Consider the following 15,207-nt stretch of genomic DNA (forward strand, 5'->3'; position numbering starts at 1 on the left):
AAATGATCTTATAAATACATCACAGAGCATTCTTCTTTATATTCTTCTTCCTACATGTGAGGTATCACCATATCAAATTAAAGAGGCTATCTGGTGGTTGAAGGGATAAGCTTTTTTTGAGTGCTTCTGGTTTGAATCCTTTCTTTGGAGGAACCAGAGCAGGGAAATGTGATGGAGAATTTGCCATCAGATTGTAGTGTCTCTGAGCAAGGCATATGACAGCTGGTGGCAGGATGTTGTAGTGCTTGGGGGCTCCTGTGTGAACAGTTTTAAGTGATCGACTGTCATGCGTATAATTTGATTATTATTATGTCAGACTTTCAGTAGAGGGATGTGAAATTATGACATGATGTTTCATACAACATGCAGCAGCAGGCTACAGCGGATATTTGAAATGTTTCCTGGCTGCTGGTTTGTCACATCAGAAAATAAATAATAGTGTGTCTGTCTGCACCCTGATGGCTACCAGCACAGTCAGAGGTCCAACCTCTGGTCTTCGGTGTCCTGGAGGCCCAGCAGGGTGCAGACACTAACATGACCTTACTGCACACTGGGTTTCCGCTCCATCACCTTTTACTGAATGTCCAAACATGCTCTCCTGTTCTTGTGTGAATGTGACAGACATTGTACAGCACCATAGCCATGTACTCTCTCCTTAGTTCAAGGTTAGGATATATTACTTGTTTACCTTTTTATATGCTGAAGTCGTTTTATCAATAGTAAATTATTAAGAGAACCACCTTTTGACACAACAGCTAAAGATGTTAAGACTTTGATATATGTAATCTCTGGTCAACACAACAGAGTAATGATAGCCAAATATCAGAAGATTTATATTAATTTACATTTATAAAAAAAAGGATGCCAATGGAGGAGTTTGTAACTACCAACACGTATCTTTACACGTATCACACTTATTATGTTGCACTTATTGGGTGAACCAAACAAGAAGAAGCACAATTTGGATTTAATTAATCAAACTCAAACCTTTTTGCTTAAATAAAAGCTTTTGTTAATGTTGCAGCAGATACGCTGTTGCTCCTCTATTGACACGTCTTTAATTTAAGGGGATAATGTATTTCGAGTAATCCTAACAACTTTCAGTGTACAGTTCCTCTTGATCAGGCATTATTCAACTTTCACCTTCGGGACTCTTTACACACTTATACACTTTGTTCTGTAAAGTGGAGCCTCCAGTCAAGCTTTGTTATGTAACATTATCCTATGAAATAGAAATATTTTATGACACCCGGCCAAGAATTGCTAACACTTGTTCCTTTTATTTAAAGTATCATAATTGCCTGTAACTCTTAGAGAAATAATACATTTAATTTAATCATACATTTAATCAAAGCTGGTTATTTATATTATTCTTTAAAGTGTGCAGTGATAAAATAAACAAACACATGTCTCACAGTCTCAAAGATGCTGCTGTCAATACATTTCCCTTTTGAAAGCTGTTGGAGGACATTGCCCCCTAACCATGCTCTGACATTTAAACATTACTCACATTAGTTGGTTTACAGATGCAAATGGCCCTAAACGTTTCCATCAGGAAAACCGCGCTGCATGTTCAAAAACCATGCAAATATTATACAAAAATGTACCCAAACATGAGAATAAATTCCCCAACCTGAAGAAACGTGCACAGTCTTTACAGAAAGAGCTGCGGAAAAAAAAAAAATCCGCAAATACAAAACACTGTGAATAAAAAAAAAAATGGCACACAATGGAAACGAGAACACTAAAAGTGATGCACCCAGCTGGGACTGGCAGCTTGTTGACGTTCGGGGATTATAACGTTGAAAGTGCAGCGTGTCTCTCACAAAGGAAATGTTTTTTGGCCGTTGTAGTGCGTTTGCACCTGGTGCCCAATCGAACAGATCTTTTTATATACAGCAATGTCATCAACAATCATAACAAAGTGCACACTGCGGTTTTCTTCTATTTCCACATCTCTTTGTCTTCACTTATCAACTATAGCCTCGTTTACAAATCAGTTAAATCCTGTTTTTATATTAAAGAAGAAAAAACTATAATGTAGTGATTTCATGCATCGAAATGTAACCTTCACTTGTGAGAATACTTCTTTTTTAATACTTTAGGTTTACCTGACCTTCCTTAGTGCCAAGCTATTGTTGTGTTGTAGTATGAGCATTTGGCTGTTGGAGCCTTAATGTTCTAAGAAGTCTATTTATGGGTGGCCTAAGGCCATCATCTCTGTGTTTTTCCATCGTTGGAGGATACAAAAAGACGAATCACTGTTTACCTAACAGATTAATGAGCTCTCCTGTTGACTCCCTCGAAAGACTCTCCTGCTGCTGTATTGAAGGAAGATCGATGCCACTGTTGTACAACAGGAATCTATTGATTCACAGCACTCGGTTACTCACAGTTATCAATGTGAACAGTCCCGTTTATAGCTCTCCTGCCACATGTATGTTATAGGGTACGGACAAATGGCCTGTCTTCTATTATTCATAAGTTAGACTGGCAGCTCTCCCCATGTGACGTCACACGCGGGTGGTCTTTTTTTATGCTTAAGTAAAAATGTCTTACAAAAACGACACCAGATGTCACTATAGTGTATATTTATGTATATATTTTTTTTAATCTATTGTATACATCATTTCCCTACACATTTATTCTCTGGTGTCTCTAACCTGCAAGTTGCTCTTTAAGTGTAATTTGGCATGCTTTTATTTTGAAGGCGAGTTTACGCTGTTTTGGTAAAACTAATGAAAAATATGACAATTTTTGTAGAATATCTTAGGCCCTCAGAGAGGGCCTATAGGATCCTGACGGCTCGCCACTGGGTGTCTGTAATTATTGAGACTAATGGACCACGGACTTTACAAAAATAAAATGATTATAGGTCTGAGTTACTCCAGTCTATCTATTTTGAGTTTGTTTGATAAAAAATATATATGTTTTGAACGGAACATACCTACATCTAATAGAACCAACATGTCTATGTGATTTTAAATTAACATGATTTGTTTACGTTGATGCAAGGGGGGGAAATTAATTGGATTTAATTATACCAGCTAAAAAGCATGGCTTTTAAATTGGCAAGATTCACTTAGTTTGACCTGACGTGAATGGAATGGATTGGTTTAATGGCACCTGCTAGTTTGAGACGTATGCCGTCGTAATCTATCGCGAGGCACACCATGGAGGAAGACCGTAGCACACACGAGGGAGACGACGATAGCCATGCATGTGGTAAGTAGTCCTATCTAGATTAATTAATGTATTGACAAGGTCTATAAATATGAAACATTGTTGGTATGAGGTAATATCATACACCTACCGTGAATATTGACCAGTGAAGTCAGCTTAATTGATGTTAATTGATGTTGATATGTTTCATGGCTAGCTAGCTAGCTTCTTGGCTTATCCCGTGCACGGCACCTTGCTGCCGTGCACTCCAAAACACAATATTTCCATTTTTGATCCAAAACAAAAGATGTCATAGTGCCAGCACATCATATAAATTAGAAATAATAATACAACACTAGATTTATGTAAGGAATAGTGGAGCAATAACTACTGGAATGCAGGGGTGTAGTGCGACCACAATTCACTGAACTAGCAGCCAGGAAAGAACAACAAACAACTTGGTAAGGTACATAAAGAAAAAGTACATCTGTTTTACAGTACTGTTTCACATGGGTATTGTTCAGAAATGTATCCACACACAGATTTAGTTCCTAATTTTGCTCTCAAAGTGCACCAGATTGATGCATTTAACTTCAACATTTAAAAAAAAATCTTGAACATAATTCACATTCGGCATAGGATTACCCTAATTTAGCCTAGCACTTAAAATAATAGGTTCTAGCCCAAATTATATTGCACTTGGAGTTGGCATGCTACTGCAGATTAACCTAACCATGTCTGTTAATCACAGGTGTCCTGGGAACAAACACATTGACATTGCTGGCAGCAGGGCAACCTCTTCTTACTGGTGGTAAGTAATCAGCATTAATTTTTTTATTTTTACCAAGTTTCAAGTTTGTGCACATTGTAATCTTAAGTACTGCTTGATTTACATCAGTTAATGACTAACACATATAGGCGCATATAGGCTATGTTATGGTGGTTGCCATAAAATATAATAATACTTTCTTTGATTTTCAGATTACAAGAGTACATGCAAAGATTGTGTTACGTCAGTGTCTTCTAGGTTCCTGTTGTTGAAGCATTTAAAGCTAAGACATGGCCATTATGGTCGTAATTTTCGATATCCATGCGCCTATGCCAGTTGTCCATGCACATTGAAGACTTGGAACAATCTTTTAAATCACATTTTCTGAAACCATGCCAAACAAACATCACATCAGCAGCATATATAATTATCCACATTTCACTGTCAGGTGTGTGCATGGAATTCAATTGCAACAGAGAAGGAATATTTCATTCATATAAATACACATTTGAGGAGGAATGAAATGGTAACATGTATGTTTCTGGGTTGTACATTCCAAACAAATATTCTTGGTCATTTGTATGTGCAAGCAGGACCGCCCCCCCGGCAGTTCCACCAATTAGGACCCCCGTCCTTGCCAGTTTGCTACATTATTATGCAGATGTCTTAGTGTTCAAAGGTGTTAACATTTTTGTTCCCTTAAAATCTGATCAGTGCATAGCTTGTGCATAGAAAGGACACTCACTCACTCACTCACTCACTCACTCACTCACTCACTCACTCACTCACTCACTCACTCACTCACTCACTCACTCCCATTTTCACAAAAATCTCTCTTATCTCAATCAGGGTTACAATGCATACATTTACTCATGGGACATAACAAGGAAAAGGATTACTGTAAAGCATAGCTGTGCCTTTGTTGATATGATTTGTGTTTATCTTTAACTTAAGTCCCATTCTCCTGTGTTCCATTTTGTTCTGCTTTTTGTTTTATCATGGCAACTTAATCCTTATATTTAATCTCTTTTTCCTTCTGAGCAATACAAATAATTCCATTATGATTTGCAGTGCTGATAATTTAACATATGAGAGGTGAAATAAATCAGACTGTGCTTAATAATACATTTTAAACCAGTAGAAATGCTGCAGTGCAATCTTTTCAAACATCCAGAACACCTTGTTCCACAGATTGGTGTCTACAATAATCGTACTTTAAAATGTTACTTAAAAAAAAGTAATAAAACAACATTTTTGGAGCAGAATTGTCTTCTATAATTTCCTCATTTATTTCTTTGTGTTGAACTGCTCCCCCTTCAGTGAAGCACCCCTCGCAGTCTTTTTTGTGGTGTTATAAATCTGAGGAATAGAGTCCCTCTGAGCCGTTATAGAAAGGGAACTTGTTTGGTATTCTGTGGTGCTGCCAGAGATCCCATTTCATGTAATGGCTTTATTGCCAAAGAAGCACTAGACCAGCTTGATCGTTTCCTTCCTCCGCCAATCGTAAAGCTGCTTTAATCTGGATATGTAATGAACGGCTAGCAGCCAACTATGCTCTCTCAAACACAGGTCAGAAGGTTTTCAGGAAGATTTGTTTTCCCTTGAGCCGCGGATTTGTTCTTTGATAGCTTTTGCCACTGTGGTTCACAGTAAGATGGAATCCATTATCCTTCAGGTATCAGCTCCATGGCTGAGGCGTTATCAAAAATCCTCCACTTTCATTTCATTCCTGTTTGCCGGGCAAGACAAGGTGAGGACATTATCACACGTTCAATTTTTTTTATATGAGTTTAACAAATCCCTTCATCTTCTCATCTTCAGCTGGAAAATTAGTGGATATGAGGCTTTAGTCGAGTCTTCTTCTCCGCCGTCCTCCTGAGAAGCAGCCCTGATGCTCGGAGAGCGTGAGAGAGAGAGGCCGGTTTCAATTTGCGTGTGACAGTTTGTGGAGAGGTTTAGAGGATCACTATTGGCCATCTGTGAGACATGAGCAGCAGCAATTCAATATCTTAATAGCTGAGATCTGAATCCATGAGTGGGAACAACTTTAATCTGCAGATTGTGATGATGGTGAAGTCTGAGCCCTTGACTCAGCTATACTGCTTTCTGTCTTCATATAGTAATTGTTTTCCTCCCAACAAAATATACAGACACTGGCATACAGACAGCCATACATGTGTTTTGCTGTATAGCTCCACATTCTATCAACACACTCAACACATGTGTGTCTTAAATGTTTCTATTCAGCTTTCAACTATCTGCTAGCTGTTTGAATAGATATGTAATAATAATAATTTTGATTTTTATAGCACTTTTCCAAGTGCTCAAAGATGCACTACCCCACTGAGCCACAGCCGCCCTGAGTGTACGGGATGTTCAGGTTCCCTACACAAATCTTATTACACGTCTACTTACTAAATAAACCAACGACTTGACTCCCAATACTGAATTATACATTATTTTATTGATTCTTTCGCTAAGAAAAAATTGTCCGTTCCAGTATGGATTTTTCCTGCAAAGGCTCTCTCTGTAGTAGAGTAGCCTTGGTTTGAACTCTAGTGTGTTATATTAAAAGGAAAAGCCTGTTTTTCAGGCTGCTACAGAAAACGGAATGACTGTTTGAAATTAGGTTGAGTTCTCATTTATCTTCCTCAGTAATCATGTTTATCACAATTTAGAACATAAACAGCGATTGGTAAAATGAAATTGGTTATGAAACGTTTGGTCCCATGCAGTGGGAGCCTTTACAGTAAATAGCACAAACATTAGCAGCCCGGGGTTATGTGCTGGGGCGGAGCATGACGCATCCTTATGGTCTATATTTGTAAAAGAATCCACATACATGCTGTAACAAGGCAGTAGAATTTAGAGCGGTGGATCACAGGGTCGCCTAGTGTTGTGTCAGTAATAATCATGTGTGTTAAACTGTGCGATTACAGTATGTCTTAGATTAATTCACTAAGACATTGCTTTTGATTGTGGCAAGATCAACACGTATAATATTTAACTATCATTCAAATGACCAGGCAACTAAGTGCAGTCAAATGAGCATTTGTGAGATGTATACATAATTGGGAAAGAGGCCTATACATGCTAAATATTAACTTTATATTACGCTGAGATTCCTGCCCTCTGGATGTAAAAGATTCAAGTTTGTAGCTCTGTGATCACTCTGATTGGTGTGATTTATGGTTACAGTCAGGGGCGGCGGGTGCTGTAGGCTAGGGAAGGCTAAGCCTTCCCAAATATTTGTGTCACTGCATCCTGGTAAAATAAAAATATAATGTTTGTGTCTTTGACATTAGCACTGCTATGCAGCCACCTGTGCCCTGTACTACGAAGCCAGTTCAAACCCTGGATATGTTTGAGTTATCTAAACTAACCCTAACAAACGAGATCTCGACGCTGGTTAATATCAACTCGGTAAATCAAGCCAGGGCTTCTCTCACCAGCTGAGAGCGCGTTCACGTGAAAGGGGTGAGGTTAGCAACATTTGACCAATCACAAACAGGGACAAGTGTACTGACAGCGCAGCGTCATACTTCATTAATGAAAAGTAAACTAATATTAGACAAATATGAACTTTAAAGTTCATATTTGTCTAATATTAGTCATCCATGACTTAAACATAATAATCCAGAATACAAGCCACCTGCAAGGTGAATACAGAACAACTGGTTAACAAATAAATAAACTACCGAGTGTTTGAAAGCGTAACAGTTTTATGATATCACTGCCCCATCTAAGACACGAGTGGATCTGACTTTAATTACATTTGTCTCGAGTGTTTCGTCAACCTAATGTGATGCTTAAAATAATACTTCTGCATACAGTATGTGACACTGTGAGTGTTGCACGGCCAGATACGGCTCAGCTGACTCGGATAAGGAGATAATATAGGCTATGATATTATATGATCGATGATCTGATTGAATGTGATATGAATGATAAGTGCGAGACGTTGGCGTCTTCTCTGCATACAGCAGTTTAAACTGTATTTCCTTTATCCTGTAATATGACTTGATAGATTTAAACTCCGCACACTGAGCTCTGATTTTTCAGCAGGCGGTGCTTTCACTGAGTTGATCTCTTTTCTATAGATGCCGGAGGCGGGCAGCGTCAGGTAAAAAAAAATTGATTTACCCTTCCCAAACCTGAGCCTCACGCGCCGCCTATGGTTACAGTGATGTCACTGTTCTCCCTAAAGTACACTTTTTCATTACTGCAGCAAAAAGAGAAGTTAAGTTTTAAGTTAAGTTAAGTTTTTGAATGGGAGCAAAAACAGGATTTACAGCAGGTGTTTAAATTATAATCTAGAAGAGCTCCGTTTAGTTTTCTCTGCGTTAAGAGGTAATTGCAACGAGAGATCTCACTTCCCAGAGGTCCAAAGAGTGAATCATTTTCTTGAGAATGTTGTCAGAGACCCAGTTCATAAAAATACAAGGGCTTCCATCAGTGGGATAGGCTCAATTTCCATTGTTTTACCTAATTCGGCAAGAGCTTAACAGACATACTGTACATTTAGGAGTTACTAAATACTACTTTAAATTAGTGCTTTTCTGCTTGCTGTCGCCTCAGCTTGCATCTTTTTCTTTTTGGAGAAACTTCGAGCAGCAGCTTCTGGATAATTGTATTCGCTGGTCCTGTTATTTTTTTGAAGTATACGGTTGGCTTTTGCCATATTTCCAAACATTTGTTATGACTTACTCAGTCCTTCATAGATGACTACAACACATGTTTACTAGATATTGCTGTTGCTTGACATACAATGCATGATAGAGTAGTTTTGGTTTTAGCAAACAGTTGCACATCTAGACAATACAAAGAAACGCAGCGTTCTAGTGGAGTCAGTTACCACCAACTCCTGAGGGGATTATCTATCTCTTTACCTGCTAAATGCTCCAATGCGTTCACAAGATTCTACCCGTCCTTGCATTTTGAGTGGGTCTAAGCAGCCAGAGTACAGTGCGTTTATTAGAGTTTTTTTGCTTAATGCAGTTGCTGGAAAAGTTGCTGATGAGAATGGTGAAACTGAACCAAAACCGTAAAGTTGTCTGCCATAAAACATGAACAATTAGCTGAAAGACTCTTGGTTCATTACTAGACTGATCCACTCTTTCCTTCTGCTGAGAGCTGAACAGTAGGCTACTCATTGATCTGGCAGTATCTGTTAAGTGAAATCCTTTGCAGCCTCTCTGGGAATTACCTGCTATGCAAACAAAGACCCTTGTGCCGTGTCTCCGGGAAGAGAAAAGGGTAATGGACATAACGGGAACTGTTTAAAGGTGAGGAGGCAGGAATGAGTTCTCTGGGGCTTATGGGCAATGTTGGCTGCATTATCCAGAAAACATTACTCATGCTGCATAAGGACCTTGGACCTGTCATCTCGGTAATTACGTAGAGTAATGACGGCCACATTCACACATACAAGCCAAAAAGACACTAAGTCCTTGCAGGGACGGAAAAGTGTTTACCTGCTGGCCAGCAGCGTCACCATCATCCTTCATGTGTATTATTATTTATGAATACGTTGTTTTTGTTGCCAGCAGCCCAACTATAAATCGTGAAGCCATACACAACGTGGTATTTATTGAGTACAATTTTATAGAAAAATCAACAGAGAAAGAAATATTTCTGAGCTTACATTCAACCATCAAGTTTTCAAAACCTGTTATTTTGTTGTCATTTAAAGAAATAAGAAGTATAGAAATCGGCCACTTACAAATCAATGGCTCATACATTTTACAACGGGAAGTATTCAGTAATCACAAGAGAACTTAAATTGCGTTGGCTGTCGATGACAAATGACGTATGTAGCACATCCAGCTGTTCTTAAGGGAAAGAGTAAAGTAGAAACAATCAAATCGATCCCACTTTGGTTCTAATATGGTCTCTGTAGGTAAAACAACAAGCTCAAGTTAGTTTGTGAATCCCCAATTGGACACATTTTACTCAATGTTTATCGGTTAGAGGTTAGTTTAAAGTTTGTGTTAAACTAATTCTAGTTTCCTGAGTGTATTGATATTGCAGCCTGGTTTTGTCTGAATACACTGAGAGTTGTATCCATGACACAAAGGCAAAATAAGGGGAACTAAACAGTGCTTGGAACAAGTGCCATTAATTCATCCTGCTTTATTTTTCCTTTGTAAGAAAATATCTCGGTGCTTCTGCTGGTGGAAGCTCTGCCTGTGTAGTGCTGTGATTAATGGCCAGTATTTGAGAGAAGCTACTGGTGTAAATCTCAGCCCTATCTTTATGTAAACCTCTGCCTGTCAGATGTAATAAAATCTGAATGCTGCATCCATGCCAGTGCCAGACGTATTTAGAGGGAGAAATGTGAGGTTGGGAGAGCTTGGACATCACTTCCAACCCTGCAGGAGACGTGAGTCAGCCCTCATGACGATCGTACCCATCCCCAAAAACGTCCCTTTTGATTTTGTCAAAATACTGTTTCTCTGCGACAGAAATGCATATTTTTATAATAAAGTTACTCTTGACTCATTGGGCAATAAGTCACTGAGGTTATATAAAGTTAGATTTGTTAGTTTTATGGAAAAGTTATTGAATGAGACAAGACGGTGACCATGAAGAGCAACCTAGTATTGTCTTATGCTTTAAGGTAAAACAATGTTCCTCTAGTTTTTTACATAACGCATGTAGGTTTTTAAAGGGCCCCTATCATATATTCTTGGGTTTAAACGTTCCTGTAATCTGTTCGTGTCCGTGTATAACCTACAGTAAAGTCAATGTTGATTTATTTAATCTTTTGTGTGTGACTTAAAAAACAAGAGCATTTTTATTTAAAGCAAAACCTTTACCTTTTATTTAACCTGACACCACAGGTTTAAAACCACATGTTTAATCCTGTAAATCAAGTTTTATAGGATCGGAATGGGGGAGAAAGAGTTGTAATACACGCATGCCCTATCTTTTTATTAGAGACTTATCGGTTAGAGCAAATGCAATCTGATTGGATAAATGCTCTCAGAGTAGCGGTAAAACTACATTGACAAAGTTAGTTCCTATCAGTTTATTAATCACACATAGCAATAACGAAAAACACATCTATATCTAGAAAATCAAATGTTCTGATAATGACTATCTCTAGGCCAGTAGAAAGCCTTGCTCTGCCATTGTCACCTCTCCTATCACTCCTTATACTCACTCACACAGCCCTGCAGAGAGCACGCCGTTGTGAAATGTCAGCGAGATAAGCAACATCGCCTTGCTGCTCCCCAGAGAGCACCGAGCGGAGGAACACACAATTACAGTAATGAGGAGTCTGCGCTGTGGCCCCACACAGCAGGCATACCTCTGTGATTACAAGGAGCAGCATTTACATCAGGAGGGAACCACGAAGGTGAGGGACCTGAGCTATGCCGGAATGTTTTATTTCATACTCTCCCGCCTCATGATGACAGTCTGTGCCGGGGTTGGCTGTGATTGATTCCGCTGCAAGCCTGTCATTTGACGGCACGACGATAACCTATATGAATCACATTTATGGGAAATACCTGTTCAGTCATGAGGTGGCGGGAATTGGATTCTGATGTGATTTCAAAATGACGAGTGGTTTTTCCAGGACCTCACAGTTGAACTCTCATACTCTTGAGTGCATATACTGTACAGTGTTAGGGCAACATATCCAACACATTACCGGTAACATGTAATTAGTTTGAATGAATGTACAGTATGTTCTCAGATTTATGCTGTTGAACTGACACTGTTGCAGTGCTTCCTGACCCGAGTAAGAAGCTGAGAACGGGCCAGGATGTTACTTCCTTTACTTTGAGATATTTTGGTGTCATGATCCTCTCTTCTGCACAGCTCACTAAAAGAACCATTGTCTGATTGATGAGGGGTAGATGACAGTTAATCGGACAGACATATTAAAATGGGAGTGTAAGACTCCAATATAGTTTTTACAGATTCAATGATTAAGTTCTTCTTTTAAAAACCAGATCACTGTTGAACATTTATTATTATTATTATATTGTTTTTTTGGTGTGACAACGCTGTGGTCACTAAAATAGCATTCCTACACAGATGATGTTAAGAACATAAAAGATAAGAAGTCCTTTGTTTAGAGAATCATTGTAGTTTGGGTTAAATTACAAAATTGTAACAGTTAGAGGCATTATGCTCATTTTCAGATCATATAGGTATTTTATGCCTTGACTGTGACATGTCTCCATGCTCTAATGTTCAAAAAGCTCCTTATTTCTCTCCTGCTGCCTGTGCTGCAGCACCTCTTTTCACCCTCCGTCTGAAACCAGAGCCCAGTTTGCTCTGATTGGTTAGCTGACCTGCTCTGTTGTGATTGGTCTACCGCTTAGAGATGTCCCTCCCCTTAGTCTATCATGTACAATGTGTTTGGGAGCTACCCCATAGAAGTGCGAGTGTTACATACAGTAGTCATTGCGGCCTGTTTAAGACACAATTGTGATTATGATTATAAAACACATTTCAATATTCTTAAGGGTTAATTTTTTCCACAGAAACGTACATGTTAAACTCGGGGTTTCATTACAAGCTCATGCGGCCTGCTGGATTTGGGGCTGAAGTGATTTTGGCAGTTAAATTAGTTAGTACCTTGAACAATAAGAATAAAATGTAGAAAGAATCACCAAAATGTTACCCAGCATAACCCTTTCAATACGCAAATAGAGTTTATTCAATTTTCCACACTGACTTTCTTTGAATCATCGCTCCACAAAACATAACCCTCAGGTGTTGTATTCTGTGAATAAGAACACTCAATTATGAATACTTTGTTTGCTTCGATATGTTCCCTGTTTTCATTTTCCACCTTCTGGCTACTCATTGTTTCTCCCTCTCACCCTCCAATTCTTTTCCACGCCTTCAGCTTTCAGGGACATCTGCCTTTGCAGCCCCAGCCTCGGCATGTTTTTATTTCCTTTATTGTTGCATTTGTAATCCTAAAGGTGTGCTTAGTCATTCTATCAAAAATCAATTAAAACGATATGTAATACTCTTTTTTCGATTCTTAATAAGCATGTGGCTGTCTTGACTCCAGCACATATTCAGAAATCCATTATTTATAGGGATGCACGATAATTATCGGCCCGATATTAGGAATTAGGACGTCATCCCGATAAACCCGATAAAAGTATTAATAGCCCCGATAATATACACAATATTTTTTGGGTAAGAAAAGAAAAATACTGCGGTGTGGGTGGATTGGGATGAGGGGCGCTTGTTTTTCACTCAGCTCCTCCCGTTTTGCCAGTACTGTGGTATTAGTGGTTTAGGAAGAGGGGAGTTTTTCACAAATCCAGCGCTCCCTAACTCATGTCTGGCTGTGATGTAAATGGTGTGCGGCCGTGAAGCCAGGACAGTAAACAAACATGTCGTGGGTGGTATGGGACTATTTCAAAGTTTCAGAGTTGGAAAGTTCGCTTGCTATTTGTAACAAATGTAATGCAGAAGTTCCACGAGGAGGGAAAAAGGCAACGAGCTACAATACTTCGAACCTGATCAGTCACCTGAAACATCGCCATAGCTACGATGGTGTGTTAAAAGCGTACGAAGACGCCTTCTCTGCTAAACTAGCGGCAAATCCAAAGCCAGCTGCAAAGGCACCGGGGCTTTTATCTATCGACGAGGCTTTTGAAAAAGGCAAGAACTTTGCCAGTTTTGCAACTCAAGGCATATGCTCTAACCGGAGCTGCCTGGACGCTGCAATCATGTCGCGCACTATCCGTGCTGAGTGTGCTGACTGTTCGTACAATGTCCCACTGTCTGGCTGCCTGCATTAAGTCAAGTGCTCGGCGCAGTTGTGGCGAAATGTCGCTCCTCTGTTTTAATTTAAACAGCTCCTTATATCCGTTAGCGCAGCTAGCTAGCACCAGATGCTAACAACAACAATGCACGTAAGGTCTCACTCGCTCGGGCCACACATACACACACCCTCCCGGTCCTCCAGATGGCCAGTCGGTGCCTGCCGGTGAGCGTGGAAGTGTGGTCTGCCACAAGCGGGCGACAGGAGCGGGGCTGTCAGCATCAGCGTGTAGATGGTATTTTAAACTTGATGCGCTCTGAAACTACGGGGCGGCCAAGGCAAAAAAAATACACATGCGTTAATCATGTTAAAATAATTAGTGGCGTACATTTCTTTTTATTATCTGTCTTGAGAAGCAGGAAGTTATCGGTATCGGTTTCAAAAAACCAATATCGTGCATCCCTAATTATTTATTGACACACTGCAGTTTCTGAGCTTTATTGATTTCAAAAGCTAATGTTTCACATGCCTCATAAACAGAGCTGCACACACCCACTGTGTTGGTTCATCCTCTGCCCTGATTCGATCTGTGGAGATGCTGTTGACAGGGATGAGAGCAGCTTTCTGCTAAGCCGTGTGTGAGCAATGCTTTCTGCAAGCGTTGTGCTTTAGTGTAGGTGGTGTTGTTGAAGTTTAAATCTGGGTTTTTATTTGTGTCTGAACTTTACAAACAACATACATTATTGAACACGATGTCCAGTTACAGTTTGCAGGAGATCTTTAGGCATAACAAGAGGAGCAACAGGAGCAGTGTTTTCCACTTTGGCAGTGTTTGCGTTAATAAATTAAACTGAATCTTGGACTGACATATAATCTAATGAGGAACATCTCACACATTACCCCAAACCCCTGACGGGTTGTAGGGTTTAGCACTTTGTACCTGTCACACTGCTATACTAAAGCAATTGCATGCTGTATTAGGCACTGTGTGCAGAGTCAAAAGTGTAATTCTACTTTGAAAATGAATCTCTTAATAGCAGACACCTTTCCCTGTGAGTATGCATTTCAACCACTGTTAGTCTTGTATAAAGGATATACCATCTCATTGATTGATTTCCAAATGTGATTATAAAAGTACCCTGACTTCACCCTTTTCTCTACTGAAGAGGCCTTGTTTGCCTTTGGGTGTTTTCCCTTCCCCTCCTGTAGTGTGTTACATAGGTTTGTGTGCATGTAAATGGTCTGCAAAGGCTTAAATCCCAAAGGGAGTTTCTCTTGCATCCACTCCCGCCTGCCTGAAACACCTTAATTTAACTCCTTTGTTTTCTCCTAGAACATAGGGACATCACTAATGGGGCGAAGCCTGCGAGCTAGTTCAGGCAGTCAACTCGAGCACTTATGCTGCATTCATACATAACGCCCCCTTGCCGCTCTACAACCAACCAAACAGTCTCCTTAATATGCCGCTCTATTTAACCTGCCAGATCTCTCTCCATGCATTGCTTGCTGCTGCTATTGCTGCAGCTACCTCGCT

General features: G+C 39.7%; 1 protein-coding gene across 3 annotated transcripts in view; it reads left to right on the forward strand.

Moving 5' to 3' along the window:
- Positions 1-15,207, forward strand: part of rap1gapb (RAP1 GTPase activating protein b) — a 132,998-nt gene that overhangs the window by 781 nt on the left and 117,010 nt on the right. The window lies entirely within an intron of this gene.

This window comes from Pseudochaenichthys georgianus, chromosome 5 (assembly GCF_902827115.2).
Source record: "Pseudochaenichthys georgianus chromosome 5, fPseGeo1.2, whole genome shotgun sequence".
NCBI lineage: Eukaryota > Metazoa > Chordata > Actinopteri > Perciformes > Channichthyidae > Pseudochaenichthys > Pseudochaenichthys georgianus.